This window comes from Vulpes vulpes, chromosome 12 (genome assembly GCF_048418805.1).
Source record: "Vulpes vulpes isolate BD-2025 chromosome 12, VulVul3, whole genome shotgun sequence".
Lineage (NCBI taxonomy): Eukaryota > Metazoa > Chordata > Mammalia > Carnivora > Canidae > Vulpes > Vulpes vulpes.
In genome coordinates, this window is record NC_132791.1 from 114,648,319 (window position 1) to 114,674,082 (window position 25,764).

Consider the following 25,764-nt stretch of genomic DNA (forward strand, 5'->3'; position numbering starts at 1 on the left):
GTTAGCACCACAGCATGGACTGTCCTCACCAGTCCTCTGGACGCTGCACACATCTTCCGAACCTGAGAAAACTCCTGGTAAATGTGCTCCATCAAAACAATGGAGCAAGTCAAAAAAGGAGAGGACACAAGGTCCTAGAAAGGAGGAATGTATATTACAAAAAGGAGAAGGGAATTCCTGGGACCAGAGCAGAGGGAAGTCCTAGGGTGGTGATAGCCGCACCACAGGCCTAGGAGCAAAGCCAACCAGACATTACAGCGGTGTCCAGAAGCAAAGTCTCCGAGACACGTGTCAGAACTGACCGATTGTCTGATGAGACTGACCTTCAGGAAGATTATTCTCAGAGGCTATTGGTAAGTACAAAGAAAATTAAAGCCAAAAAAATTAAGCAGAACAAGGCGGTTATTAACTTCAGGAAAAGAAAAAAATAAAAAGAAACATAACCATAATATAATAGTCAGCTGTGAATAATAGTCAAATAGGCACAATGTAAATCCTGACTATTGATTTAACTAGAATTTAAATACTTTATATAGAGGGTGAGAATCAGAGGGGATGGCAGTGTAAGAGAACTAAATCCTCATTAGCATAAATAGAAAGTCAATTGATAATATAATTAATGCATTTAGCTAAACTATACATACATATTATTTAGAACTCTAGAGATATGTAAATGTCAGAAGAAACAGATAAAATGTGGAAAGCCATTGCTTCCAAGAGGGGAGCCTGAGGGGTTAGGGAAGGGTAGGGCAGAGAAATACCATTTATTGTTAGAGCCTTTTGATTTATAAACCATGAGCAATTGTTACAACGAGTTATTTTTCTTATTGGTAAAATACACAAAATAAAATGTACCATCTTGATCATTTTCAAGGGTGCAGTTAAGTGTTAAGTAAATTCACGTTGTGTACAATAGGTTTTAAAAGCCTCAAGCGCCGACCTTGTCTGTTGGCAGGGGAAGGAGGCTTCCCAGTGAGGCAGGCAGCGGGCTCTTCTTCCCCTGACCCCTGTCCCCTAAGATTCACCTTGTCCCAGTCATTATCGCTGACACCTAGAAGGTAGGGTGGGTAAGAAACAGCCACCACCCGTTCCAAGGAGTGCTTTGCTACAGACACAGGCCTTCGCCTTAATCCCAAAAGCACCTCTGATGAGATTGGAATGATTAATTAAGACTTTTCTAACAGTCTGGAAATATGAAAGGGAAAGGAACAAGAGGGACACTCATCCACCCAATCTGGCCTTTGTGCATCCACTTAGATCCTCTCCGAGGTTCCCTGTTCACCATTCCTAGCCACGGCCCACCGCACGGAGACAGCACCATTCCCTGTGCCCAGCTTCCTCCAAGTCTGTAGTCACAAGCGCAGGGCCCAGAGTTTCTCCCCTGCCGCCCTTAGGTCCTCCCGACCACTCCCGTTTCCTAGGTAAGGACCTTCGTCTTGTCTCAGTGACTGACACTGCGTGGCACTACCCCTTAGGGAAGCCCACAGCTCCTGCTCCAAATCAGAATTCAACATAAGAATCCCCAAGGGGGGACACCGACACATGGAAACGGCTGGGGGCGCAGGGCAGGGAGGGGGGGAAGGGAGCCTCTTATTCTGGACAAAGTAGTAAACTTTCCAAAGCCTCAGTCTTCTCATCTGTAAAATGGGGATGACCGTATCTGTTTCAATCTCAGGGTGCTTATCAAGATTGCACCAGATGACGGCAAAAGGCAGCAGTGTAAACCACAAAGTCTCTTACAAATGTGAATTATTACTGTTAATGATACTTTTTGAAAATCGGCAGACTACAAAGAGATCTTTGAGTGGCAGACCAGTGCCCTGAAGTTTAAAAGCCTCCACCACGGGTAGTCCTGTCCCAGGTTAACCATTGGGTACTGTCTGGTTGGTGTATTATCCAACCTGCAGCAGTGCCAGCTGCCCTGCCTGGAGCTACAGACGCCCCGGGCACAGTCCTTGATGCCTCAGGCAAATGGCTCCAAACACCTGTGCCACTTCCCCTCCATAAAATAAAATTGCTCACTAATGCTCTCCGGCTCCTTTCATACGAATGGCAACAGCCGTTGTTCTTATTGGATTGTAGATGAATCACTTGGAAAATATTTTTGGGCACATTATAGAGGCAATAACATAAAAGTACCTGGGAAATGGTTCTGTTTTGTTTTCCACTTTGCAAACCCAAACTGGAACCTGGGGTTGTGTTACATATTTTTTTTTGTCTCCTCTCTCTCTCTCTCTCTTTTTCAACAGAAGTGCTTTGCTCATTTCCTCTCCGAGCTGGGAAAAGGGACACGTTAATCACTCCTGAGTGGGAAGTGAAACCCCTGAGAGGGTCTAGCTCAGTCTTTGGCAGGAAGAATTTCAGCGAGGGGAGAGGTTGGATTTAAATGCCAGCCTTCAGATTTAGGAAGAGCGACAGGAAAGACGGTGGTATACATCTCTGTCTCCACTGAGGACAGAACAGAAAATGGCAGGAGTAAGAAGTCAGGCTCTATCCACAGACTTAACTTGCGATCATCTTAAATAGACCCTATTCTAATGAAGCGTGGATTTATGGGACATCTGAGGCCTTACTCGGTAGTAGGAAGGAATGTGCAGTCCGGTCTCCTCTCTCAGTCATCTCCTGGCTGGGTGACCCTGGACAGGTGGCTTAACATCTCTGGAACCCAGTCACTTCCTCTGAAAAGATGAGTAAATAACATCTTAGGTAGATCAGAAGATCTTGAAATCCCCTAGAGTTTGAGAGCTACAATTCCTCATGCAAAGGCCTCTACAAATGAAGAATCTTTCTTTCCTCCTTTTCATTTGTCAACTGCAATCGGAGACCCAGGGTAACAGGCAAAGCATAGGCTCTGGAGTCTAAAGGACCGAAGTGCAAGACCAAGCTTGCCATTCCCTAAACCCTGGGCGTAGGACTTGACCTGTCTGGGCCACCAAGCTGACAGTCACTGGCACCCCACAGCTACAGCTCGGGAGCGCCCGTCACCCCTGTTCTGGAGTGAGTACCAAACTCATCCCCCAGGCCAGAGCAGCCACACGGCTCAGCTCCTCGCCTCCCATTTCCTGTCGTCACTTTTTACTTCCTCTAGGAAAAGATGGCTTTGTCCATTCCCTACCAACTAATATGCTATTAGTTAAGTTTTCTCTTGTGGCCTGATATTACCTCTGAATTCTAAGTGGAAACATTGAGATGTAAGGAAGAGCCGGGGGCCCGGAGTAATTAATGAGACTAAGCCCCGAGCCAGGCCCTGTATTTCTGCTCGGGTCTCATTAACCAGCCAAGGCTGCCCCGGGGTTGGAGGGCCTCTTCCCCCCTACCTGTCCCTCCCCACTCGCTGGCTGGTCTCTGTTGTACCTCCTACAATATTGGATCTGTTAAATGCTTTATATTCCGTTTGCCAACGCAGGGATGATTCAGAACAAGATTGGGTTATTACAAATTCAGGAGGCACTACACACACGGCTGTCATGTTTCAGTTACCCTTTCTCTCAGTTTAATAAAATTTGCCACACTCATACAAAGCCATCTTTTATCGTTTTCCCTCCAGTTGTAACAACTTGTCCGGCTCCCTCCTGCTAATTAAAGGAGGAGGGGATGCAGCAGCTCATTGGAAAGCGAGTTTCCGGAGAGGCTGTCCACATCTTCGCAGCCACTTAGCTCGGGTTCTCCCGGTCCTTCAACCGCCCGCTCCTCCAAGAGCCGAGCCCTAATGAGGTCGGCGGCTGGTGGTGACGAGGCAGGCTCGGCCACCGCCACCTCCACCTCGGAGCCGGCCCCTCCGCCCGCCAGCGGGAGAGCAGCGCAGCGCTCCCCGGAGCTCCCCAGGGGCGCATGACGCGGGCTCCGCAGTCTGTCCGTCCTCCCACGCCCGCCCCAGCATCACCGCCTCGGCCGGGGGCAGGTGCCAGCTCCCCGGGGAGGGGTCCCCAGCAGATCAGATCGGGCAGGCCTGGAGGGAGCCCCCCGCCCCGCCCCCGCGCCCTGCCCCCGCACGGAGCCCATCACCGGAAAGGGGGAGGAGGCGGGAGAGAAGGAACTGGGGGGCGGAGAGAAAGGGGCGCTGTAAACAAAGAGCTGCCCTTGTGCGAGGTCCTGAGATGGGCCCCGAGCAGCCGGCTTCCGGGAGGCCCACGCTCCGCGGGTCGGCGCCCCCGGGGGCCTCCGGGGCCGCCACCTCCGCGCCGCGCCTGTCCGCGGCCGCTGCGGAGCAAGGAGGCGCGGGCACGACCACTGGGGGGCGCAGGCGGCGCCCCCGGCTGCGGCTGCAGGGAGCCCCGGGCCCGGGGACCAGGGAGCCGCCCCTCCCCGTGCCCTCCCCACCCCCACCCGAGCCACCCGTCTCCTCTCCCGCTCCGAAGGCCCTTCCCAACCGTGCGCCCCTGGGACCCCGCTCCGGGCGCGACGCCGGGGGGTCGGAGCCCGCAGGGCGGAGGGCAAGGCCGGGGGGGGGGGGCGCCCCTCGGCGCCCCGGGCCCTGATTAGCATGCGGCGGCCGTCGCCCCTCCGCCGTCGCCCCTCCGCCGCCCGCGCCCCGCTCCCGGCGCCCCGCGCCCCGCGCCCCGCTCCCGGCCGCTCGCCGCGCGCGCACACTAATAAGTTTACAAATGGAAGCCGGTGGCGCCGGTTGCAATAAAAGGCAGAAGCTCCGCTCGGGCGCCTCAATGAGAGCATTTTCCGCCGTAACAAGGGGCTGGATTCAGCTGCCTGGTGCCGGCTGAGCGGGGCGAGTTGCCAGAGTAACGCGGGCCTGGCGCACACGCGGGGGAGGGGGCCGCGGGGGGCTCCAGGCTGCAGCCCCGGGCCCTGCAGCGGCCTCCCATCGGGCCCTCCCGACACCGCCGGCCCCCACCCCAGCTCCCCCCCACGACGGCCACCCCCTCCCCCGCCGCCAAGCCCCAACTCCCAGCCTCTCCAAGGCTCCCCCTGCAGCTTGAACTGAATTCATGAGACACACCTGGCACACTGACTCCGGGATGGACAGATCATGTGCCAGGCCCTCGGGCATCAGTCAGGAGTCAAACCAGACTGGTGGCTCAGGGTAGGCCCAGGAAGCGTCCCCGGTCCCAGGTGTGGCAGGTGCCAGACCCTGCACAACAGGCAGGCAGATTCATAAATTCTCTGAACAGGAGGTGGGCTTCTCTGAAGCTCCAGGAAAGGTTGGAGACGAATTCAGAGCCAGATAACCGGGAGTGCCACCTCTAATTTCCTTAGATGGAGGACCAAAGGAGAAAGTTCCAAAAGTGCTTAGGTCTGCTAAGCTGAGAGAGGGAGCCAACTGGATGGGGAACAAAACCCACCCAGCCCCTTTTCCCACAGGATAGCTGCTGTTGCTCCCTGCCAGCTGCTGGCCTAGCTTTTGGCCTAAGACTGAACTGCGTTTGGGGTCCTCAAGTTTTTAATTTTTTTTTTAAGGTTTGTATTTATTTATTCATAGAGACACAGAGAAAGAGAGGCACAGACACACACAGGCAGAGGGAGAAGCAAGCTCCATGCAGAGAGCCCGGCGTGGGACTGGATCCTGGGTCTCCAAGATCATGCCCTGGGCTGCAGGCGGCGCTAAACCGCTGCGCCACTGGGGCTGCCCTCCTCAAGTTTTTAAACATTCACATTTTTCTCCAGAAAGTTACAGTTGCCACCCACCGTGCTTTCTTCCCAAGAACCCAGAAATACAGGGATTGTCTTATCTCCTTTTTCACAAGCTTCTCCTTGGGCACCAGTTCTCCCAGCCCCCCAGGTGTTCTCTAAAGCCCAGAGAAGCCAGGGTGTCGGGGAGCTTGGAATTTGTAGCTCCAAGACTAGGGGCTTCCCGACAGCTGCCTTGCCGATGGCCATATGCTAGTAACCTAGAAGAAGCTAGGTCCAAGCACAGTGCCTGCTGGCCAGGCAACCCCTAGGCCATACAAGAAAAGAGGCCAATCATGACACTGTCCATATGTCCAGTACAGAAAGAGTCTACTTCCTTTGTAAGAGACAAAGACGGGGTTTGCCTGGAGGGGACAGAGAGGTGGGAGCTGGGCCAGCTGGACCCCCGCCTGCATAAGTGATGTCTCAATAATCACATGCATCCCAGAGCTCGTGGTCAAAATGCATCCACTTCCTCCACACAGGGCCAGAATGGGGCCCAGGGCCACGATGACGATCCCCACTGCCACCAAGCAGGTGGGCCACACGTGTCTGGGGACATGCTGCCCACCTTGGTCTCTCTGACCTGGCTCCTCCCTTCTTCATCCATGACACCCCCCATGTCTAAGCATCACTAAGTCCCGCTGATTCTATCTTCTAGAGTTTCTCAAGTTTGTACCCTGGCAGATCTCAGTTTAAGCCTACATTTCTCACAAAATCGGCCATAGCCTCATTTTTTCCACCTCCTATTACCCAGCCACCCTACCACCACCGGAGGATCTCCACCTGTTCCCTTTTGTTTAAATCCTCCTGGTGTCCTTAGCCTGACATACAAGGCCCTTTGTGTCTGATCTCTGCCACTTCTCCGGCTTCTTCTCTCTCCCTCGTTCCAGCCTGCTTCCTGTTACCAAGACACAAATTCTCACTCAGTTCTGGGTATTTGTTGAAGCTCCTCCCTCAGCTTCATAACACCCTACCTCTGTTTCTTCCCTGGGCTGGCTCTTCTGCATCCTTCTGGACTCAGCTTGGGCATCACCTCCACCAGGAAGCCTTCCCTATTCCCTTCCAAGACTGAGTTTACCCCCTTAAACATACTCACCTGCTCACCTCCTAGACTGAGCTGCTTAGGAGCAAGGCCCGACTCCCTGCCAAATTTTCAACAAGGCCTTATTAGCAAGTGATCAAAAGTGATTTCAAGTCAGATATGGGTTTGATTCTCATCTCTTCCATCTGGGAAGGTCACTTCATTACTCTGAATCAGAGCTTCCTTATTAAAACAGGTAACAATATTAAGATTCTTGGGGCTAAATGAATTAATATGTTTAAAGGCTTTAGCACGATGCCCACAAGGTAGGATAGTCTGTTCTAACTATTACTTATATTTCCCAGGCATCTAACATATCAGGAATGTCCCAACCACTTATCCATGCTTTCTGAGTAAGCGAATGCATGAAGGGAAGAACATGATGTGGCTCTGAGTCACCACACCTGGCCATTCTCCCCTAGATAGGCTTTGCTTTGCTTTGCTGGTAGCCCTTTTCATGTGGGTCCCCAAAACTGGTGACTAATTCACACTCCTAACACCGCACGTATGTAGTATAGTAGACAAGAGTCAAGTCCTGATACATGAATGGGTAAGAAGACAGGAAAGAAATACACATGAGGCTGAGCGTCTCTGGGCCATCCTGGGGCTTAGGGAGGGAAGAAGGAGCTGTAGGGATGGCCATGTTCTTCTGGAAGACAGAGTATCCTATGTAAAGGGGCCTCACCCATATCTCCTTGTCTTTGCTGTTTCCTGACCCCTGGGGAATACATGGCTGCCCCTCTGTGTGGTCCGGGAGATGTGGTCCAGGAGACCCTTTCTTTACACAAGACCCATGCACAGCATTTGCCTTTGCTGGGGCAGGGGATGCCCAGAACGAGCTGCCCCCTTCCTGTGTGGCTCTCAGCAGCAGAAGGAACTAATGGAAGGGTGCCCTGTCAGCAGCGCCACCTGCTTCCTCTGAGGCAGGAGGAGGGCGGGGGGGCCTAGCTGGTGAGCTGGTGGGTGGGCAGGAAGGCCAAAGTAGGAAGGAAAGAAGAGAAGAAGGCTTGAAGCCCCCAGCAGGAGCAGGCTGGATGCAGATCTAGAACACAAAGCGGGAAGCCTCCATCAAAACCATCTGAACTTCAAAGTCTGCCAGACTGAGGACCTGCAGCAAGCAACCCTCTCCTGACTGCCTCTACCCCACCCCCCCCAGGCCTGCTCCCCTTCCTGCTCCTGCTCCTGCTCCAAAGCCGCTGCAGCTGGGAGCCCTGTGCTCCGCCCACCCTCCCCTGAGACCACACACAGGGGGCTGGACAACTCCCTCCCTCCCTGGCTGTTTTGCATTTTAATTTCTCACCTTCCTAAACAGCCAAGATTTATGGCAGACTTGACAGAAATATTTAATTTTCCAAATGCCTATTATTCAAAGGCTGTGGAAATCTCCAGCCTTAACATTTCTGCATTAATATCTATCTAGCGCTGAGACCAAATAAAGATCTTCCCAGAGGCGGGGAAGAGGGGAGGGAAGAGGAGGAGGAAATCCTGGGCAGAAAGGAATGGCCTCTAGAAACCCGTCCCCCCGCCCACCGCCCCCCCCCCCCCCCCCATGAAGCTCCTACCATCTCTGCCACTCTTCCACCAAATCAAACACTGAGGCTCTTTTATCATCGTTATTAACATCCCAGTGCTCATTATTTGCCAGGTATGTGCTAAGCAATTGTAACTGCCATCTTATCATTTAATTTACAACTCTAGGAGGTAGTCACTGTAATTATCCCGTTTCTGAGACAAGGAAACTGAGGCACAGCAATCTAAAATCACCCAACCAGTAAAGGGAAAGGCAGAAATGACAGCCCCAATTTTACTGTCTTACCCACTATCATACTGTCTCTTTGGTATACCTGAAAGAAATACTCTCTTGCTTTCTAGCGGTACAACTATGATACATTCAGTTTCATTCCCTATCTCATTAAGTCGATTCATTGATAAATTCAGTGTGTACATATGTGTGAGGTCCCTGCCTTGCTGTGGAAAGAGCTTAACAAATGTGAGGCGAGGTCCCTTGTCTACCACGATCTGAAAAATCTATCTGGAACACTGGTCGTAATTGATCATTGTACAATCTGTACAAATATCAAATCATTATGTCATACACCTGAAACTAATATGTGGTGTGTCAATTATATCTCAATAAATTAAACAAATTCAAAACAGGGCATATAGGCAAACAAATGCAGCATCAGTACAAGGTAGTATAACACCACCTACCCAGGGGACACAACCCTACTGAGATAAAAGAAGAAACAACAGGGATGTCTGGGTGGCTCAGATAGTTAAGCATCCAACTGCTGGTTTCAGCTCAGGTCATGATCTCAGGGTCATGAGACTGTGCCCTGTGTCAGGCTCTGGGCTGGACATGGAACCTGCCTGAGAATGTCTCTTTCCCATTGTCCCTCCCTCCGACCCCCCCGTAACTCCCTCTGTCGCAAGTTCTCTCTTAAAAAAAACTCAAAATAAGCAAGAGAGACACTTCCAGACTCCATTCCATGCCTGATGCTGATGGAGTTTATTTACTCTAAATGCAAAGCAGAAGAGAGGCAGGCAGGCTGGCAAAAGCAACAAGAAGCAACTGAGTAAGCAGGAGAGAGGTGAAAATCCTCAGATGGATAAACAAGCCAAGAAGCCAGCAATTTGGGGCCACTTGGTATGGGACACAGAATATCCAGGTAGTAGCTCATGACCCAGTAGTAACAATGACCCAGAGTAATGAGAACGATCATCAAATCGTGCTCTGTGTAGACCGTTTAAGAGAGATGCATATTATATATGCATAGTATATATAATGCATATATTAAATATAATGCATATATTATATATGCATTATATAGTATATAATGGATACTTATGTCCATTGGGATGGAAATATTTAAAGTGGCCATAATATATATATTTTTTAATGTTGGTGCTTAAAGAGGTGAGTTACATCCCGTAACTCATTCTGTACTTTGGCACCACAGCCAGTCAGAACTGGAAGCTCCCAGTGGGCAGAAAGGTTCTAGCTGGCTGGCCCTCTCTGCTGAGGGCCCAGCACCGGGAAGCACCCTGCAAAAGATGACCGACCTTCACAGGAGTGCTGGTGCCCACGTGCCTCAGGCGTGCATCGCTGGGAAAAGAGAGGGAGCAGGGGATCCCCTCCACCACCAATCCTCGGGAGCCCAGGACCTAACTTTCCTATCTCCCAGGAGGCCAGGCTTACAGAATTGTCATGAAGGGGCTCTCTGTCATCCCACAGGAGTCACCACTCCCAGACTTCTCTAGAAGGAGTCCCAACCTAAGTTGTCAGCAGGTAAGAGAGGACGTGTCTCTGCCTCTCTTTGCCTGCTGCTAAAAGGCTCTGGTCAACTGCTGCCTGGAAAGGTAACAGAAAGAAAGCCGAACAACAAAGCAAAAAGGTGAGGGTCATCAGTATCACCGTAGTGAGGCCCTATGGAGGCTCTCAGAGGTCTTTGCAAAACCAACAACTTGCAGGTGATGAGCCCAAGCAAGAAAAAATATAAGATGCAAGAGAGGCACCAACGTACAGAACCCGTACCATGTCTGGAAGGTGACAGCTTCTGCTTGCTTTCTTTCTGTGTCAACAGAAAATGTCCCCTGAAGCCATCTCCCGCCCCTCTACCAACGACATACTTTAACCTGTCATGTGTATAGCACCTACTCACTTATTAATTTTCTATCATTCACGTGGTGTGCAGATACTGCCGAGCCAGCATGACTGAACCAAAAACATCCATGGGGTTTTGAACTTCCTTGGTATGGGCGAAGGGAGCTGACATTCGTAGAGCACTTGCTATCATACAGACACTTCATGGAGGCTCATCTCATTTAACCTCCTAACGGCCCTCGAAGGTAGACATTATTCCCTTTCACACCCAAAAAAACTGCATCTCAGAGAGGTTAAGCAACTTGTTCAGAGTGGCACAGCGAGGAAGCATCAAAGCAGGGGTTCTGACCCTGACTCTCAAGCATCAGCAGAGCCTTCTCAGCAAAAAGAGCAGAGCAAAGGCTCTCAGGTCACACATCTAGAGGAAAGGGAGACCCCTCTCACTTCACATGAGAATGTTCTTCCTTTCTGGCCTAAGCTTGTCTGACATTTCAGGGGCTGACTTTCGTGATAAATGGGCTCAGGGCACACACGAGATGTAATATGTCTTGATTTAGTGAAGCGCTTGATAGGTCGTCTGATGAAATTTTACTTGCAGAATTAATTCAGATTGTCTTGGCTGGGTGCTCCCATCACCCAGACGGCGGAGAGGCTGGGAAACTGTAAACAAGTGGTCGAGAGAAAAGGCTGGGAGGGCAGGCGGGTGTGCAGCACCAGAGGCAGGCGACTCCAGCAGCAGGGCAGACGTACTGCTGTCTCTCCCCCAACGCAAGGACAGGAGCCTGGGACAAGAAGCCTGCAGGTGGATGGAAGAGGAGCACGCTGAACACGACAGGCCCTGGCCAGGGAAGACGGTTCTCCCTTGATGAGAAGGTGCCGGCCAATGGCAGAGGGCCAGAGAGGAGCAAAATGACCCTCGGGGGCTCCTGCCATCCAAGATTCTCTGCAGCCATCACCTGGGGCCCAGAAATTCACTGGTGAAGCCACAGGAGGAAACAAGCAGCCTCAGATGCTGTCACTGGGCAGCTCCAAGAAGCAGCCACCTGCATGAGAGTCAGGGTGACTTAAGCCTATCAGGCCAACGTGGCTAGAGGTGGGTGCCTCTCGTGGGCAGGAGGCACCCAGATGGGTCAGCTCAAGGTGGGATGTCAGTTCACCCCAGGAAGGGGAGGCTGGAGGCCCAGGAGGGAAGGCTGGCGAGATGCTGGGGGGAGAGAGTGACTAATGAGGAGGAATCCGAGGCCTGGTGCGCCGAGTCGAGCTAAGCTGACACAGGGGCAGGAACGTGACCGCCACTCACAATTAAGGAAGGAGTGCAGAAGAGATGAATTACTGCAGTTATGAGCTTGTGGAGCACGGTTAAAAAAAAAAAAGTGATCTCCCGTCCTCTTGTGTGTGTACACAGCAGGGGAGACGAGGGCAGGCGGTGAGCCCATTCCCAAGACGGACGTCACCCAGGATGTTGGGGAGGTAAGCAGGAGCCTGGGGACAAAAGGAAACCAGGCAGATCCAAAAGAAAGCAGGAAACCTTGACACACACACCCCTGCCTCTCTGAGGAGTTGGCAGGAGGTAAGTGGAATCCATGGGGTTGGAGGGCTGGAGGGCCAGGTGCTGCCTCTGGGTTATCCTGGCAAAGTGACTCGAGCTGACTTGCAGTTTAAAAGCTTCACTCTGGGGGCGCCTGGGTGGCTCAGTGGTTGAGCGTCTGCCTTTGGCTCAAGTCGTGATCCCGGGGTCCTGGAATCAAGTCCCACATCGGGCTCCCTGCATGAAGCCTGCGTCTCCCTCTGCCTGTGTCTCTGCCTCTCTCTGTGTGTCTCTTGTGGGCAAATAAATGAAATCTAAAACCAAATTAGAATAAAAGCTTCACTCTGTCTCTGGGCGGTGGGGAGGGGTGGGGGAGAGAGGCAGGGACGTAGAGATGGGCAGCAGTGGGACTAGGGTGGTGGTAGCTAGTGGAAGGGGCTGGATGTGGGGTACGTTCTGAGGATGGAGCAAACGGGAACTGAATAGGGGTATGAGGTGAAGAAAGGACTCACTAATGAATGAATGCCCCAGCCTGACTGCATTCTGTGCAGGAACCTTCCTCACCCGGGGTAACCCCCACCCCTGCCCGTCCTCTCCTCGGTGTAAACCTTGTCCTGTAACCTGCCCCTTCCCTTCCGACTATCTGATCCCTGGCTTTGATCCAAGTTTAACACCCGTCTCCGGGCTCGCTTAGAAACCTAAACCCCCACCCGAAAACGTGTCAGAGCCGGTTTCAAGTAGCCAACAGCCAATTTGTAAATAAACCACTAGAAATACGACCTGTACATAAATAGGCAGTGCCTGTATAAACGCTGTCATTGCCCAAATCGTCAAATCCAAGGCAAAGCAATTTCTGTTGCCCCTGAGACTAACGGCCTCAGCCTGGCCATGATTCTCAGTGGGCAGGGGCATCAGTAACGGTGACGGTGGGAATAAGCCCCAAGGCCTCTAGAGATGACAGAGTGGCTGGGGACAGACATAAAAGGAACTTGCATCCCTTGTGCCACTCACAGCTCTCCTGGGAGGTGAAAGAACCTTAGGTGGAGGGCAAACCTCTCTGCCCCACCTCCTCCCCCCCTTCCCATCAAGACACTGGATGCTTCCCAATGCTACCTGCCTAGAGATGGGTAGGTCAGGAAAGGCTGGTGGCCCGGGAGAGAGAAGGATGCCCACTGTGTGCATCTGGCAGGAGCCTCCGCCCCACTGTGAGCTCTGCTGAGGGAAGATGAGATAGTCCGTGAGTGCTGGCGAGGCTCGCCGAGCACACAGCAGACCTGGTCGAAAGCTTCCTTAGCAACCTCGGTGCAGATCAGACTTGGGGAAACAAAAGGCGGACCTGTGAGTGCTGTGTCAGCTCCAGAGATGCTTCTCCACTTCTCATCTGGCCCCACCGCCCCACTGGGGCTTCTGGTTCACCACTCAGTACTGAGAGCTCCCAGAAAAAATGAATAAACAGGAAGCCATGAGCTGGGCTCCCCACTCAAAATCCCAGCCTGCAGAAAACACCGAAACGTCGTGCTTTCCAGGGTTTCACATCTCCGTTTGCAGGAGCCAAGCATGAAGTCATGGCAAGGACAGGTAGGTAACACGGAGACACCTGCGCTTTGTGGGCCAAGTGTGCATCAGCGTGTGGTCTGGGGCTGCAGAGAACCTTCCAGCAGGAGCAACCCCTGACCCGGTGGGCTTCGGTGGCCCACCCTTCCACGATGCTGGCCTTGCAGTGTGGCTGCCGTCTCCCCACCCCACCTCCAGTGCTGCCCTAACCACACCCTCAAGCTGAGCACATCCCTCATCTGGCAAGAGATGAAAAGATGCACAGGAAGGGGGGGAGGGGTCTCTCCAAACAAGCCCCTCCCAGGAGCCGGGAAAGGAAGAGGGACCCCGAGCTCCCCCTTGACTCCATGCCGCACACCAGCTTGGAGAAACTGTGAGAAACAAAAAACTTAGGGGAGGCAGCCGCCCTCGCAGAGGTCACAAGGCTGAGAGATACGGTCTTCCCAGGCGGAGACCTGACCGCCACCCTGACACAAAAAGAGAGCCCAGAACACACTGGGAGGTGCAAAGGCTTTCATGGCAAAGAATAATGAATTGCCCCTGCCAAGCCTCCGGGGCTGTTGCAGAGCACACACTGTCCCTGCCAGTGAGATCCTGCGCTCACACCCATGGAATCCACGGATATTTTTGCTGGCCCCGGCCAGGCCTCACCCGAGTTTTTTAACAGCAGACATTCATCCAGCTGTCTTGCATTCATGGAGCCTTGTGGGTGCCAACGGCATGGGGCAGGTGTGGGGGGGTAGTGCCAGGGGGGAACCTACAACATTCCCTTTCATGTAAGTGCCCCCACATCCAGCCCTGCTGTCAGCACCTCCCTCCAAAGTGTATTCTTGGGGTTTTTAGCCTGACCTTGACCCTGGGGCCTGGAACGCCCCTCCCTTCCCTCCCTCCACCCCTCCCCTACTCTGCGAGGTAGGTTCAGAGCACACAATCTACTTCAGTACAGGGTGGGGGGGTGGGGGGTGGTGAGAAATCTGGGGGCACAGGAGACACATGGGTGGGCGATGAGCAGCTACTCGGCTGGTTCAGCTTCGGCAGCGCCAGTCCTCACTCCCGGCCTGTTCTCTGACCCCTTTTAACTCCCCCCACCTTTCCAAGGCCCAGAGGGTTCACTCACTCACAGCTCCGGGCCCCGAGGAAGCCAAGTGCTGTTTTCTGGTTCCAAATATAACCCCCGAGTTCAAATTGTAACTTCTTTTTCCTACAGCTTCTTGGAAAATTAACCGATTTCTCATTTCTCCAGACCGGGTCCAGTTCTCTCCTTTTCTAACGCGGTCGATCCTCTGACCCTACTCACTGTTTCCCCGCCTCCCCCCTTCCCGTCCTCACTCTGGCCAGCCCCTGCGGCCTCGCCTCTGAAAACCTCGCCTGGTCGGGGTGGCCTCCAGATGAACAGTTCCAGCCTCCGGGACTGCCTGGAAGCAGGCCACACAGCCGGGCCCAGCTTCTCCTCCTACCTCCTGGTCTGCATGGCACCACCTCGCCTGGTTTGCCCTCCCTCCGTCTCCCCAGAAGGCTCCCCAATCACCCCTTAAGTGCTGATTTTCCAGCTTTGGTCACTGGCCCTCTTCCTCCTCACTGCACACTCGCCCATGGCGATCTGTCTAAACCCTCACCACGGCCCGTTAGCTCATGACCCCAAACCAGCATGTTCTGCATCTCTTCCTTCTAGACAGTTTTGGGGATACGCCTAATTATAGCTCACTCGAATCTGCCCCTTGCAGGGCACCTGGGTGGGTCGGTTGGTTGGGCGTCTGCCTCCGGCTCGGGTCATGATCCTGGAGTGTGGGGATCGAGCCCCAAGTCGAGCTCTCTTCTGGGGGGGAGGCCTGCTTCCCCCGCTGACCTTCCCCCCTCTTGTGTTCTCTCTTTCTCTCAAATAAATAAAAATGAAATCTTAAAAAAAAAAATCTGTCCCCTGCAAATCACTCCTAATCCCTCGCACCTTCCTCCTTACCTCTTCTCACCTGGCGAAATCCCCAGTCCACGCGCACCCACCTATGCATCTTCTCCACGCCTGCACCTCAGCACCTGAGTGTTTCCAGAGAGACCCACGCAGCCACCTGACAGCTTGCACTTTAGTTTATAACCATAGGCTTCCAACAGGCACTCATCACTGCCCTGTGATCCCTACACACACACACACACCCCACAGATCTCTGGTAAACTGACCCCAACTCCCTCAGGCTGGCATCTCACTTGTAGCTCATGCCTTTGCCCCAAAGTCCACAGGGGGAACTAGTAAACAGGAACCCCCTAAACTTCCCACCAGCTCACCTACAGCTTGCCTCCGTCTGCTGACACCTTCTCTGTCATCCGTCCGACTTTACTCCCATCAGACGCCAAACCATTTGTTCCCCAACCGCTCACTCTCTCAAGGCCTTCATTCTGGAAGCCACCTCCTCTCCCCTATTATCAGTTTGGTCCCCATAGCCCATGTCATTCCCATCACTGTACGTGTGTGCTCGGCCATCTCTGGTCTTTAAACATAAAATGTGCTCCCTGGAGCCTTGGTTCTCCCCCACCAGCCACTGCTCAGGTCCCTGCACCTGCTCACAGGGCCCCTCGAAGCCCTTCCAGTGCTCGCTTCCCCGGCCCCATCCTCCTGTCCACTCTGCAGTGCCTCGGGTCTGGTGCCCTAGAGCCCCCCATCTGCATGAAACAGACGCATCTACACTCATCTCCTGTGTGACCCCCACAGCACCAGGGATGCAGCGGACCTCTCCCTCCTCTCCCCCTTCTCGGCCTCCTGGCTCTCCGGCCACGACTTCTCATGTCCATGCCCATCTCTCCACCTCGTCCTGGCTCTCCTACCCCAGGGCTCTGTCCTCACCCCTCTTCTGCTCCTCAATATTTCTGTTCTCTCCCCACATTACTGTCTTTCCTCTTAATCACTGGTGTCTCCCCAACCCCGACCTCTAGCCTGGGCAAGAGACCCATATCCAACCACTGACTCTCTATCTCTATACTCACTTGTGTAATCTTAAATGTATCTTAAATCTTCAATGCATCTTAAATGTAACTTGCTCAAAAGAGAACCTCCAGCCCCTTGCATCCAAGACATGCCCTCCTCAAACCCTGCAGCTGTCCAGGGTTACGCAGCAGCCCCATCCACCTCCCAGGGCCCCCAATCCTTCCAGACCACCAACGGCAGTCCAGTGGACTCTGCCAGCTCGCACCACGACTCCTGGCATTTGCCCAATTCTGGTATGACCAATCCTCATGTTTAAGCCTCTTCTCTCGCCTCCTGAGTGGTCTCTGGCTCCTACTCTTGCCCCATTCACAGTCCCTTCTCCCCACGGCTGCCAGAGTGATGTTCTTAAAATATAAAGCAGATCCCGTCACCCCTCAGCTCAAAATCCTTTAGCAGCTTTCATTGCACTGAGAACCAAATCCATGCAAGTGACAGAAAACCCAACTCAGGGCGCCTGGGGGGCCCAGACGGTGGAGCATCTGCCTTCAGCTCAGGTCATGATCTCAGGGGCCTGGGATCGAGCCCCACATCAGGCTCCCTACTCAGCAGGGAATCTGTTTCTCTCTGCCTCCCTCCAATTCCTGCACGCTGTCTCTCTAGCTCAAATAAATAAAATATAAAAAAAGAAAAAAAAGAAAAGAAAACCCAACTCAAACTGGCTTAAATGATAAGAGCTAATGCACTGATAGCGAAATGGCCCGAGCTGTTGCGGAGCTCAGCTCTTCATACCTCCATGTCCGGGGGTGTCTCTTCCAAATAGCACAGTTGTCCCAGGAGCAGCAGCCTGGGCAGCCGGAGGGAGCCCTGAGGGGCTCACTTCCCAGAGGCCTGCCTCTCCGGCTCCTGCTCTGCATCCCAGCTCCACCCGCTGCCCCCATGCCACCCCTCCTCAGCCTCGGCTCTTTCTGGTCCCAGGCTCCTGGTGTGAGCTGAGCCGCATGTCGGGGGCATGTCCCCTTTCCAAGCTCAGGGCCAGGATGCTGGCTGTGCCTCCCCTTCTCTCCTTCTCTGTGTCCTTTTAAAGGAAAGAGCCCTTTCAACAGGTGTTCCTGCGGCTCCCCATGAAAGGATCATTCTCTCTTTGCTACACTCTGTCTGTCCACAATTGCCATCTAAAGGGACCCCATGGGGGCATGTGTCTTCTGCGAGAACTGGCCAGGAAACAGAGCAGCCTTTGGAGCCCCCGGGTCCCACAGCTGACTGCGATGATGAAGTAGGAAGGAGGGAAGACCTGGCCACATACCAGACCACGTACTGGACCATGTCCGGTGCCTGGGCCTGCCTCGGACTGTGCACCCATCTGAGCAGCACTGTGTGGTGCAGGCTCCCAGGCCCCTCCTGGGCAAGAGCACCCTTTCTTCCCTGCAAATCCTGCCACCTCTGCCGAGTGACTTTGATGAAGCTCAGCCTCTCAGGGCTCCTGTGTCCTGTCTGTAAAACGAAGGTGTTGGAGAGGGACCTCAGGGCCTCTTCTGGCTCTAACACGCGATGCTTCTCTAACATACGATGCTCCTCTAACACTTGACACTTCTCTAATACACGATGCTTTTCTAACACTTCACTGGCCTAGAATGTTACTTTGGAGTTGTGCTTCCATACAAAACATCTGGCCCCAGAGAAGTTTGCTGACAACATAAGGGGTCTAGGGGCTGGAGTTAGGTGGCCCAGGTATGTGTCTCTGCTCTAGGGTGTTTGCTCCAGAGACCCTCCTCTCCCCACTTGTGGATCCTCCATGCTGCCACCAGAGTGCTCTTCCCAAAACACCAACAGGATCGTGTCATTTCCCTCAGACCCCAGTGCCTAGAAGAGAATATCTAAACCTCCAGAGAGGCAATCAGGAACCTAGCCGCCTCTAACTGCTTCTCTCTGCCTCCCGTGAGCCTGATGTCCAGCCCAGTGAGGGCCCTTCTCTGACCACCTCTCCTATTTCCACGCCACTGTGCCTTGGCTCAGATGTTCCCTCTGCTTGGAATCCCTCCCTGGCTTTCGTGTCCTGTGGCCCCACCCTGTGCAATTCTACCTAAGAATCAAGGCTCTGCTTCAATATCCTCCGAGCACCCTCGCCGACCCCAGAACTGAAGGTCCATGACCCAGGCATCCATGCCCCAGTTCTCTACACCCCTACCATAGCCAGCACCTGTAACATGGCCCCATGCCCATCTTGACTCCTCAGGGCACTCCTGGGTGCTGGCAGGGCAGAGGGGAGGGCAGGCCTTGAGGTCTGGCGGGCTCGTGTTACCAGCAGGCTGCCTTGCCTACCGACACCAGGTAATGGGTGAGGGCTCAGGTGAAGACTCTCAGCTGGATGCCCACACGCCTCCCCGGCGTCTCCCCCTGTGCACAGCAGGCCCCTCTGCGTGCTCCCACAGGAACGCTCAGGAGTCCCCCTGACATCAGGCCAAGCAGCCTGCTCACCCTGGCAGGCGCCCAGCAGCAGCGTGCTGCACACTCCCCTTGCACCCAGCACATTTATCCCGCTAATGAGAAGTTTCTTAAAGCTCTAACAAGGCTCTTTCCACCGAGCAGGTTCAGTAACAGATTCTTATAAAAAATAAATTCGGCGCATTAGTGGACCCACAGGGAGGAGCCTGGAATTTACCAAATACTGGCAGTTGCTGTCTTTTAATTAAAAAATAATGATGAGCTCATGTAATTTCTGGTCTCTTCCTAAGACAGATTTTCTGATTTTCCAAGTAGAAAACCTGCATGTTTTTGTTAGGACAGAAGCCATCTGAGTGGCTGGAAACAGGAAGTCTTCCCAGTTTGGTCTCACCAGCTCCAACCCCCAGTTCTCTCGTTACTGCCTTGAGAGTGTGTGGGAGACCTCAGGCCGCTTCGACCCGATTCTGAGTGAGCCCCGCTCCACTTCACCACATTCACCTGTCTGTTCCTCCAGCCGTGCAGCCACCTGCTGAGGTCACTGTGTGCTGGGAGCTAGACCCGCGGAGATGCCGGAGATGCGGGGGTGAGGTCACTGACCTCCCGGAGCCCCCAATCTAGCTGGAAAGAGAGATGTCAAAACAAACTAGCACAGAGGCTAAAGGCCACAGTGGAGGTGCCCCTAGGGTGCCGTGGGGGCAAGAGGAGATGAGTGTTTCTAGGGAAGGCTTTCAGGTGAGGCTCTGTAGGGGGGACCACTATACCAACTGTGGAGGAGGAGACGGAGGAGGAAAAGGAGAGGGAGGAGGAGGAGTGGAGGTGGGCAAAGAGAGGAGGGTGCTCAGTAGACCAGATGGCCACGCAAGGGCCTGAGGTGCACCAGACGCCAGCAATGCAGAGGGAAAGCTGCCAGAGTCCAGGAGGCAGGGTGGCAGGGAGGCTCCCGGGACTCTGCACGCTGGAGCTTCAGCGTGATATGGATGGTCAGGTGATACGAAAGCCCCTCGCCATGTGGAAGCTGTGCTCGGCTTCAGAACCTGAGATTAGAGATCGAAGTTGTATCTGGTTCTTCAAGCAAGACTCTGAATCAACTTCTTGCATTTCCAAAATATATCCTGTCCATGGAGGCCTGAAGCTCGCCGCAAATTCAATCCTTGGTCCTAGAAGCCCTGTGGTGGGGAGGGGATTCTAGAAGGTTATATTGCGGTGGGGGACGGTATCTGCGACTCAGGATGGGCACTGACACGTTAAAGCATTCAAGGCCCCAGGCCTCCCCATTCATCAAACGTGTGCATGCCAGAGACCCCTGCCTGACTCCCACGGGGACAGGCTGTGCCCAGCCCCCTCGGGGTGCTGGACTGCTGTCCAGGCTGCAGCCCCCCCCCCCCCCCCCCGCTCTTCTGAGTGGATCCCTAGGGAGAAGGAATGATGCTATTGGGACGACAGGTACAGAGGCCATACAGCCGCAGCCCGGCAGGAAGTGGGCAGGTGCAGTCCCCCAGGGAGTCCTTTGCCGTTCCAGAAGGAATCATTCATTTCCAACCGTCTGGTCTGGGCTCACACAGCTCACCCTGTCTCCACACCCTGGCCTCCTTAGAACACACCTCTGATCATTTCTCAGAACCAGATCTAGTCTTAGCGCATCATTCTCTCAAGGTGCAACCCTAAGAAATCCAGGAGCAAACTGGGGATGAATCCATTAAACTGAAATGGCTAAGCCAAAGCCATCAGGGGAGGAGGTTTTCAGTGAGGGCTCCTGCCTGTCTCCTCCCCACGCCAGTTCCTGGGGAGGACTCGGTGGGAAACAGGGAACTACGGTGTCTCAGGGCCAACCCTTGGACGAACCCACGAAGATCGAGGCCTCTGGGTCCCTGGCTGCACCTTGGGGAGAGCCCGATGGTACCCAGGCCACACTGTGGGACACCTGAGCACAGCGGGAGGCCCACAGGTGACATGAGAAGCAGTCGCCCCCGAGCCACGCCCCTCGCTGAGGAGGGAAGGGTCCTGTTCCATCCCACGCTCATCACACAGCATCAACCGAGTGAACTGCTCATTATGAAGTGCAGCTCAGTGGTTCTCAATAACTCTTGCTCTGTCTTCATAAAGCCTGAGTTAGAGAACCTCTAGGTGTTGTTATCTAAAGATTCCTGAAACTGGTGGTCCCTACCGGGCAATTATAACCAAGATTTCTACAGTCCTGAGTAGTTAAAACCCAGTAAACAGCTTCAGCTCCTCCCTTTCAAGATTCATTGCTGTTGCTATTTCACATAAGAAAGAGTGAATTCAAAAAAAAAAAAAAAAAAAGAGGGAATTCAAGAGCGGGGGACCCTGGAGCTGACTGCGTGTAACACAGTGTCCTCACTTCCCGGCTGTGTGACCTTTGCCAAGTTACTTAACCTCTCAGAATCTGCTTTCCTTGCATATAAAGAAGGGTTAATAGTAATAGTGTATTAGAGCCCTTCGAATGGTGTGTTCTACTCCACGGTAGGATGATGGATGACTCCGCACCCCCTTACATTTGCCTCCTTGTATTTTTAAACTGTCTTCAATGAGCATATATCATTTTATAATTAGAAAAAAAAAGTATCTTAGGAAAATAACCTGCAATTAAATTAACTTAATATAGTTTCAGCCAAAAGAACATTCCAAAGACTGGAGATAAGCTGGTCTTGAGTGAGCCGGGCTCCGCATCTGGGATGCCTCTGTAACACATAAAGGTGCTCTCAGTGCTCTGAGCAACAACCCCGGTGGTTTCCTCACAGCCCAGGCTGAGGGATTAGAGCCCGGGGGAGACCTCCCCCAGCTCTGAGATGCCTCCCCCAACACAACCGTGGAGACGGCGATGCCCTGGCCTCACCACTGGACCACAGCGGCCGATTTCTGACCCTGCTGCTCACTGGCCATGTGCCCTGGGGAACTGTGCAAGCGCTCTGCCTCAGTTTCCCCACACACAAACAAGAGAACACGGGAACCGCCACCACCACCACATAGAGTTGCAGTGGCCATCAAATGGGACATGCCAGACACCATGTTTGACACCATCCTAGGAACTAACAAGCCTTGGGTCCTCCTCCCCCTCCGAGTCCTCCCCGCTCTCCTTTTTCCACTCCCTTGGTGACATTACCAAACGTGGTTTCCCTGATGACATGGAAGGTGACTGCCCCCAACCCCCCAGTGCAGCCCTGATCTCGCTCCCCTAACTCTAGGACCAGAGTTCTGATGGCCCACAGGATGTCCCCCATCCTTGTTGCCCTGGTGACTCAAACAGCCTGCTCTAACCCCGAGGAAGGAGCACTGGGGGAGGAGGAGGAGGGACACCACTTCCAAATAACAGCAGGCCTACAACTGTTCCAATTTCCAAGTTTAAAGCAAAGGGCATTTTTCCTGTCACCTACCCCTTGTGACCCTCATGGTTGAAGGGACTTAGTTCCATTTGCCACCCTGTATTGAAAGTCTACTCAAAAAGCTTATTCAGGGGCACCTGGGTGGCTCAGTGATTGAGGGTCTGCCTTCAGCCCAGGGCGTGATCCTGGGGTCCCGGATCAAGTCCCACATCAGGCTTCCTGCATGGAAGGGATCAAGTCCCACATCAGGCTTCCTGCTTCTCCCTCTGTCTGTGTCTCTGCCTCTCTGTGTGTCTCTCATGAATAAATAAAATCTTTGGGGAGCGCTGGTGGCTCAGCAGTTTAGCACAGCCTTCAGCCCAGAGTGTGATCCTGGAGACCTGGGATCGAGTCCCACATCGGGCTCCCCGCAGGGAGCCTGCTTCTCCCTCTGCCTGTGTCTCTGCCTCTCTCTGTGTGTGTCTCTCATGAATAAATAAATAAAATCTTAAAAAAAAAAATAGAAGGTTTATTTGGAAGTGAATAGGACCGCTCCTGCCCTCCCAAAGTGCCTCCTCTTTTGGGGAACCAGACACAGTAATAAATAATATCAGCACCCTGAGTGACCAGTGCTCCAGGAAAACCAGCTAAGGCTTCCTGGTGGCTCAAAGGAGGGGGCAGTGGGCTCTGCCCAGAGGGAACGGTCCAGCAAAGGCTTGAGCTGTGTCTTAGAGAGAGTAGGAGTTCGGTAGGCGGGGAAGGAGGCAAAGAGAGAGCAGCTCCAGCAAAGGCCTTGGAGCCTGAACTAGCATGGAACGTTCAAGAAATTATACCTAAATCCTGTGCCTAGGCCCAGGCCTAGGGGTGGGGGTGGATAAAATACGCCAGCACCATGGGCAGGGCAGATTGCGGAGGGCATGACACAGCAGACAAGTGGTTCTTGGTATTGCTGAGGCTACAACCCTCCTGGAGAACCTGATGAGTGTTATCGAACTTGTACCCCACTCTGAACCCTCTCAGTGACCCCTACGTGGTTATAAACCTCACGTTATAAACCCCAGCTGAGGGCTACGGGCAACCCTGATGGCCCAGAGATTTAGCGCCACCCTCAGCCCAGGGCCTGATCCTGGAGACCCGGAATCAAGTCCCACATCAGGCTCCCTGCATGGAGCCTGCTTCTCCCTCTGCCTGTCTCTCTCTCTCTGTCTCTCTCTCTCCCTCTCTCTCTCATGAATAAATAAATAAAATCTTTAAAAAATAAAATAATAAACCCCAGCTGAGTGTCTTCAGGAAGAAGCCCAGTCACTGGGCCACATCCTATGCTCAGAGCCTGCACTCGGTGGTCTGGGTTTTTCCCTCTAAAAACACCATGCCAGGCCTTGTCACGGTAAGGCTGCCCTGCTCTTTCTCGGCACGTTGCCCAGGCCTGTGGGACCACGGCGATCTCTCGCCAGAGGCCCAGAAGAGCCCCTGACAAACCCGCAGTCACCACCACTGACCCCGGGACGCAACGAGCCCGGGCCGGGCCAGCCCAGGCCCCTCTCCACTCGCATCCGCGTCCGCCCGACCCTATGCTGCTGCCAAACACTCCCTCCACCTGTGACAAAGTCAGAGCCGCAGAGAAACTCAACTGCTTGTAAACGGCCTTTGGGGGCAACCTTGGAAGGACCCCAAAAGCCAAGTAGGTTAGAGCTTGGCGGGTCCCTCGACCTGGCTGCCCCCCTGCACCCTTCAAGCGCTCCCCGGAAACAGCCCAGCACACACTCCATCTGCAGAGACCCACCATCTGGATCCCCGGGGAGGCGTCTGGCTTATGCGTTCGGCGACCCTGTCCAGCTGGGAGAAGCCGACATGGCTTTAAATATTTAACCACTTTAAATACGCTGGTAATGATAATAACTTTGCTGATGGCAGCTCGAATTAAGCTCCAGATCAAATAAGATTTGTGGGAACTAAAATCCTTCCAGTTAGGTCTCTGGCCAGCTTCCCTTACAGCAGATGGCCACCAGGGGCAGCTGTGCCTCCCAGGCAGAGCACTGGATTTGGAGTCCATCTGCAAAGAGGGGTGAACAGTACTCTTTCCTGTGGTGGTGGTGTAAAAAAGGAAAGGAGATTGTTTGCCAAACTGCCTTCTTTGGTGACCCATTATTAAGTGGATACAAAGGAAAGGGACCATTACCACTGATAGTTTAAGATACTCACAGCTCATCCGCAGGGGTGCTCCTTGGGAAGGGCCAGACCTCTTACCCAGAACCTCTTAAAGACCACAGGGACACAAGGCCCAGGACTATCCCAGAGGCCCCCAGAAGCCACCCCAAGCCCCGCAAGGGGGCCACATTCTCCCCCCACAGGGAGATGGTCCTTCTGAGGGCACCCTCCCTTAGGCAGAGAGCCCCAGGTGCTAACCTGCTACTTTAGGGAGCCCTCCCCCAGCCAGAGCCTAAGATGAGCTCCCCTCACCTCATCTGGAAGTGGTGTTGGCCTTGGAGATCCCCACGGAGTTTGGGGGACAGGTAATCAGGGCTGCTTTTTGCTTTCTTTCATTTACTCAGAATTCCCCAGCCCGGAGACCAAGGAGAGAAGAACCCGCTAACCTGGCCGCTGGCCCAGTGAGGACACTGGCCTTCCCTCTGACACTCACAGGAGGACCCCTCACCCATCCTGGGATGCACTCAGAGCCTTGAGTCCTGGCCTGGACTCAGCATTGTTGTCCTGTAGACTTCACTGATCAATGAACTGCACTGACTCACCAATGGAAGAAAAACCACCTTTATTCCCCTCTTGGCTTCCTGCGTCTCTGGGATGAGCTAGGTGACTGACCAGGTAGGCTGCCAGTTTAAAGGTCTCAGACAAGCAGCAAACTCCAGCACCTGGCCTATCTCCATACTTCAGGACGAGAAGGGGCCTGAGGCAGTCTGCCCGGCCAGCCCAAGGCAGCAAGGAAGCCAATGATAATGGCTAATGCAATACACACAATTTCATTACTAATGTGAAAATTGATTCTAACTCATGGAGAAAGAAAGGGAAAATATGCTTGGAATGTTAAGTCCCAAGGATTTGGAATGGCTGGATGCGCCTGCCCTTGGGGAGTGAACCTTTTATGAGGTGGACCTCATGGTGGGGAATCAGACCTCTGCCGGGGGTGGACTGGGGTGAGGGGTGGGGGTGCCACCTGGACACTGTCTAATTCCCTTACAAACACCTGCCTGTGACCAACTGCTGGGCTCCATTCTTTCTTCCTAGGGAGGGACAACTCCAAAAACATGCCCTCTCCCCACTGACCTGGTGCCAAACCTGTCCGGGAAAGCAGGCCCACCCTGGAGACAGGCGCGCATCGGAGGGATGTGCGGGGCGTCAGACTGCGGGTGGCGTCGGATGCTGGCTTCTTCCTACCTCTACAGAAAGGCTTCTGCCCTCATTACGGCTGTGTGCTATATGAAAGTCTGTGGCGGTGACATGACAACACGCTTGCCTGTTTATGAAAGCTAAATAATTAAGACAAGGTTTTTATTTCAACATTGGCCTTGGCCATACATCACAAACTTGCCCTGTGGTTTTCCTTGCCGTGTGACACGTAAATGTGTTTCCCTGCCCTCCCTACCCTGGGTCCATCCCCTCACTAAGAAAAATCCACTCAAAGGCTTGTTTGTCCGAGCTGTTTGTAGGAACAAGTGAGTCTGCATTCCAACCTGTACA

The 25,764-nt window shown here is 53.5% G+C and overlaps 1 protein-coding gene across 5 annotated transcripts in view; it reads right to left on the reverse strand.

Moving 5' to 3' along the window:
• The window catches only part of GRIK4 (glutamate ionotropic receptor kainate type subunit 4), a 422,857-nt gene that overhangs the window by 371,075 nt on the left and 26,018 nt on the right, over positions 1 to 25,764 (reverse strand). For 3 of the 5 annotated variants that reach the window (XM_072729516.1, XM_072729517.1, XM_072729514.1), the window contains exon 2: positions 2,574 to 2,678. The exons of 1 other annotated variant lie outside the window; for it this stretch is intronic. The gene's annotated coding sequence lies outside the window, so the exon portion shown is untranslated. Of the gene's footprint in view, positions 1 to 2,573; positions 2,679 to 4,602; positions 4,692 to 25,764 lie in introns of those variants that run through there. One more of the 5 variants, XM_025999042.2, reaches the window with a different exon arrangement.